The sequence below is a fragment of the Macaca nemestrina genome, chromosome 15, assembly GCF_043159975.1.
Source record: "Macaca nemestrina isolate mMacNem1 chromosome 15, mMacNem.hap1, whole genome shotgun sequence".
NCBI lineage: Eukaryota > Metazoa > Chordata > Mammalia > Primates > Cercopithecidae > Macaca > Macaca nemestrina.
Window position 1 is genome coordinate 63239901 of NC_092139.1, and position 5991 is coordinate 63245891.

Here is a 5991-nt window from a genome sequence, read left to right on the forward strand (position 1 = left end):
TCTGGGGAGGGTGTCATCTCTTCCCCACCAGGAGATCCTGGAAAGAGCAGTCCTGCCTCTGACCCAGGGCCAGCACAGGACACCCCCACATTCCCAGACTTCTATGGGGCAGGGAGGTTTCTGGGATCCATCACTCCTGGAGCCTACCACCCCCTCAGTCCGTGAGGCTCCTGCAGACCCAGCTCCTACAGCAGCACAGAAGTTACCTTAGTGAGAATGGGGGTTGCAGTGAGCCAGAGCCCGGGTGGAATCTCCAAAGGATTTGCTATCCTTACACGTCCTGAAGGCTCTGAGTCATGATCCAGTTTGGAAACCAGACACAGTGTGGGGACAGGGAGAACATGGGGTCTTCCAGGTCCCTGTCAGCCTCCTCCTGGCCCAGTCATTCTGGGAACCACACTCAGGAGGAGCTGACACTGAGCCCTTTCTTGTGCCCTAGCATGGCACAGACAGAAGCTACCACCTCTGCAGGGAAAGCAGGTACATTGGGAACTTCTCCGTGGAAGTCAGGAACACATGGGAACTGTGATGATCCATGCAGGACAGGTTTGTTATGTAGGTGTCCAGTGTTATTTGAGTAGAACCCCCTGACTCTCCCAGGAGAGGTGTGAGAAGCCTGAGCTGGTTCAGGAAGCAAGACACATCTGTGTAGACCTCAGTTCCTGTGGCTGTGGATGGGGCCACCAGAGGTGCTTGCCACTCGTGGCCTGTGGTGGTGGGGACCAGCTGGGGACACAGGCTGCCTGGGAGGTGGGAGCCCAACTACTGTCTCTGTCTCTGATGCCCTTGTTTTTGACAGGACAGTTGTGGCCCTTGGGGGTGGCTTTGGGGCTGCAGGCCAGAGCTCTCATCTCTCTGCTGTGTTCCTGGTGGTAGTGACTCCTGTGGCAGCAGGAAGGCACATTCTTCTGGGCTTGGAGGTCGCCTTTGTGGCAGTTGATCTCTGAGGGACCACATCCCTGCTGAATCCCCAATTTGTCCACCAGGATTTGACCCACAACTCTGATGATGGCCTGGGCTTCTTTAGTCATGCTATCCATAAACAACCTTGCTGGATCAGACTCCTAGCTCTGGACAGCATCTGCCCTGGGCTTGCCTTTCTGAAGTACGTCTTCCTGCCCTGCACCTCTTTTCCTGAGGTGTAGACTGTTGGGGGAAGTCAAGGACCCTGAATGGAGGGACCGGCTGAAACCATGGCCAAAGAACATAGCTTGTGAAGATTTCATGGACATTTATTAGTTCCCTAAATTAATACTTTTATAATTTCTTATGTGTGTCTTTACTGCAATCTCTGAACATAAATCATGAAGATTTCATGGACATTGATCACTTCCCCAGACTATACTCTTGTAATTTCCTATGCCTGTCTTTACTTCAATGTCTTAATCCTGTCATCTTCATAAACTGAGGATGTATGTTGCCTCAGGACCCTGTGGTGACTGTGTTATCTGCACAAATTGTTTGTAAAGCCTGTGTGTTTGAACAATATGAAATCTGGGCACCTTGAAAAGAACAAGATAACAGCGATTTTCAGGGAACAAGGGAGATAACCATAAAGTCTGACTGCCTGTGGGGCCAGGTAGAATGGAGTCATATTTCTCTTCTTTCAGAAAGCACATAGGAGAAATATTGCTGATTTCTTTTCTCATCAAGGAATAACCCTGGGAAAATGAATGCATTCCCAGGGGAAGTTCTCTAAAATGGCCGCTCTGGGAGCGTCTGTCTTATGCAGTTGTAGATAAGGGATGAAATACACCCTGGTCTCCTGCAGCACCCCCAGGCTTGCTAGGATTAGGAAATACCAGCCTAGAAAATTCTTGTCAGACCAGTTATCTGCTCTCAAACGCTGTTTCCTGTTAAGATGTTTATCAATGACAATGCATACATAGTGGGACATGAAACCTCCTGAGCAATTCTAATTTTGCCCTGGCCTTGTGATCTTGCTCTGCCCCTATTTGCCTTGTGATATTTTATTGCCTTTTGAAGCATGTGATCTCTGTGACCCACACCCTATTCATACACTCCCTCCCCTTTGAAATGCATAATACAAACTTGCTGGTTTTGTAGCTCGGGGGGATCACGGAACCTGCCAACATGTGATGTCACCCCTGGACACCTAGCTGTAAAATTTCTCTCTTTTGGACTCTTTCTTTTTATTTCTCAGACCAGCCAACACGTAGGGAAAATAGAAAAGAACCTATGTTGAAATATTGGGAGCTGGTTCCTCTGATAGTATGCCCTGTGAATGGTGATTGATCTTTCTCCAGAAATTGCACTCTGGTGGTGCCTGTCCCTTCTCTAGCTGAGGCTTGTCATATTTCCTTTATTGTTTGTCTCCTATTTCCCTGGCATGGGCAGGGTGGCTCCTCCAACTGGCTTTGGAGGTCCTGGGTCCCTTGCACCTATGTCCCTGCTACCCTGATCTGGGCCTCCTGCAGGCCTCGCCCTTGTTCACAGAGCCCAGCATCTTCTGACTCTTCTGTGGGGCCTTCACTTTTGGGCTCACAGGCTCCTGCTGCCCCAGTCTGTCCCCTCCCTTCCACAGGAGGGCACATGGCCCCTGGAAAGCTGCCATGTTCCTCCTACCGAACACAGTCTGGGAGGTGGACAGTGGGGCATTAGTGAGTGGCCAGTCTATGGCTGGGAGCATGTCCACTTTGTGGCCTGGAAGGCACAGGTCTGTGGGGCCCTCCTGGAGGGGGATGCTGCAGACACGGCCTGGCACCTGCTCCTCTGAGTCCACCTGCACTGTGAGCGCAATCTCATTGACTGCCTGTGCTTTCAGACACAGATGCCCTGGATCCTGAGCAACACAGATTGTAGACACTGAGGTCTACAGACACCAGTTTACACTATAGTGTAGACACTAGTGGTCCCCACAGCCTCTGTGCTCCTCAGGTCCACCTAAACACTTCCTGAACTTGCCCTCACACTGGCTCCCAAGGTGGCTTCTGAAGCAGGGGGTTTCTCCTCCTCAGCCTCCAGTGCTTCCAGGGTGTCTTTGGCCCTTGCCCACTGGGACCTTATGCAGAACTCTTGCAGGGCTCTGTTATGACAGGAGTTTCCTGGGGACATGCTTTCAATCTCAAGCCATGCCTCATTCCCAGCCATTTCTGAACCCCTCAAGGTTGGATTTCCCAGACCCCAGGACAGTCCTGCTCTGCCAGGTTCTGCCTACAAGGCTGCACATGGGGGACTGAGAAGACGCCCTGTCCTTCTGTCCAGTCGGAGAGGCCTCTAATTGCTTATGGGTGTCAGCTGACTGGGACCATCTTGGAGCCCTCTGGCCTTCCTCCTGCTCAGGTGGTGGGGCAGGGACAGGGCAACTCACAGTGGGGCTGACTTGCCTGTTGTTCTGTTGTCTCCTGGACCATTCTGGGGAGGTTTTTCCAATAAAATGACAAACTTGGCTACAGATTCAACCCGAGATTCCCAGGAGGCCCAGAGGGGAAATGTGGAGTATGGGAGGGGTGGGGGCTGAGCCTTACCTGACTGGACATTTATGGGCTATAGGGACTGGAGGTCTGGACCCCACCTGTGCCTCACACAGAACCTGAAAAGATGTGCTTCCAGCATCTGCCGGGTGCAGGGATGAAGGAAGGAAAGCTCCTGGGAGGTGTTCATGTGGGCTTTCCCACCCCTCCAGGATGCCAGCTTCCCCAGTTTCCTGTGGGTGTCAGACTTGGGAACAGCACGTTTGGCCATGAACCAGGAGCAATACACAGATACAGGGATCCAGCCCTCCTTGATCTCCCCCACCTTCCTGTCCATATGGACCTGCAGCTTGTTTTCCAAATGCTTCCTGTCTGGGTCCCTGGGTGTGGAACTTACTGATTGGTACTTCCAGGACTTCCTGAAGTCACCGTCTGCCTCCTCCTTGTCTTTCTCCAGAACCTTCACTGAATTCCTTCCTGTGCCTTGATCCTGGCTTGGTTGTGCCTCTAGTTTGGACCCTAAGCACCTCTTCCTAGATAACCTTCCAGAGCTCCTGAGCCTTGTCTTCTGCATATCCTTCCTGCCCTTTCCTGCCAATTCAGAAGCCTGGGAGGGCAAGAGGACTCCCTGTGTGTCTTCTGCCTGACCCTGGGGCCTCCCTGTGAATTCCCCCTCAGGTTGCAGAGGTCTCCAGATGGAATCTGCTGGGAGGGCCACGGGACTGCTCCTGGCATATGGCACTACTTCCTTGCCACCGGTGCTCTGGGATCTCAGTGCTGGAGGCAACCCCAGAAAGAATGGAGGCTGACTTGGGGCTCTGGAAAGCTGGCCTCTTCTGGGGAAGGTGGGCAGTGGGCTGGCTCAGGACAGCCTGAGAATTTTTTAAGAGAAAGGGAAAAGCCCTCTTCCACTTTGGTCACTTCTGCAAGGGCCATTCAAGATACTCCATTAAATTGGGGATGACAGACTGTGCCCTCTCATTGGATGTAGGGCAAGATGCCCCACAGAACCTGATCTGGGGTGGAGAAGAGCACGGTAGGCTTGGGACAGGGGGTGAGAAGTGAGACTGCTTCTGGATCCCAGCCAGAGGTGGGGGCTGGGACTGGGGCCAGGTTGAAGTGAAAGGTTGGAGCTGGGCCATCTGTGGGGCTGGGGCTGTGCCTGGGAAAGCTGTGAGGATGCCTCAACCTCAGGTTCACCTTGAAGAGAAGTGGAGGCTTTTTCCAATGGTACAGAGTACACATTCTGTGAGGAAGGGTTCCTAGAAACCCAGGCCGTGACCACCAGGGACTGCCTATTGAAAGAGGGGAGAAGAGGTCTCAGAAGAGCTGGCTGCATTTCCACTGTAAGTGGTCCCCCATGGACGTGGCATCAGAGACCTGCTGAGGACCAGGCAGCTGCTGTGGTTGGGTTGTCACATTCCAGAAGGGATTTAGAGTCGTGATGTCCCACTCCTTCCCCAGTGATGTCACCTGCAGGTAGTCTGCCTGCCCCCTTTCTTTCTCCTGCCACATCTTCATCACTGCTCTATTGGTGATGAGAGTTTCCAGCAGCTTCTGCATGTCGGGGTGGATGAATGTGCAGGCACCTACCTCCATCTGCCTGAGTGTGGGGTCTCCCCAGAAGGAAGCCTCTAGGATGAAGTCAGGAAGATGCTGTTGCTGGGACTTGCCATGTGAGCAGGTGGAGAGGCCCCAGGTGGTGGCAGCCTCCCTCCAGCAGGAGAGGTCCCAGATGGGATCACTGGAGCACCCAAAGCCGGAGATCACCCTGGTTGGAGAAGGCAGCCCCTGGTTGTGTAAAAGGCAGCTCTGGGGGACGGGGCATACTGTGGAGCTACACTGAAATTCAGCCAGGCCGGAGCTGGGTGGAGGTGGAGAGGAGGCCACGGGAACAGAGGGCTGTGGTGAAGGAGGAAAAACATGTGGCTGAGATGCAGGGTGTTTTAGGGGTAACAAGGGCTCTGGTGACCTGGAGGTACTCAGGGTTGAGTGTGATCAAAAAGGCTCTAAGGTGATCGTTGCGCCTGGTGACAGGGTGGAGGCCAGAGTAGCTGGGAGAGCCCTTGGGGACAAGCTGGTGGGAGATGGATATTGCATGCATTTCCCATGCAGTTGGTGGGCCTTAGCAGGTGCTGGTTGGTACATGTCACCCAGGGGGTCTCCAGCTAAGGGTAGGTGAGAGCCACCCTCCCCAGTGAGCTTTCTCTGGTGGCTGCAGTAGACATGAGGCACAAGCTGCAGCCAGGGGCAGGTGGGCCTGGGAGGTCGGGAAGGCTGGGCACCTGGTGCCCACAGCTCCTCCACCTCCCCCACTGCTGACTTCACACAGTTCTGTCTATGTCAGCCTCAGGGCTTCCGTCCATTCCTGTTCCCTTTCCAGGACCTCCCCCTCTCAGGTCACCACCAGGCCCTAGGGTTGCATCAGAGACCCTGGTATAAAGGAGGACGTGGAGAGAAGGGGGAGTCTCCTCATCTTTCCAGAGGGTTGGTCAGGCCCCCAGTCTCCCCCAGCTCCCTCAGGAGGATTCTGCAAGCTGGAAGTCAGGAGACGGGG

The 5991-nt window shown here is 53.8% G+C and overlaps 1 pseudogene; it reads right to left on the reverse strand.

Annotated features, from left to right (window-relative positions):
- Positions 1-580: 580 nt before the first annotated feature.
- On the reverse strand, positions 581-5048 carry LOC139358873 (spermatogenesis-associated protein 31E1-like; annotated as a pseudogene).
- Positions 5049-5991: the final 943 nt, after the last annotated feature.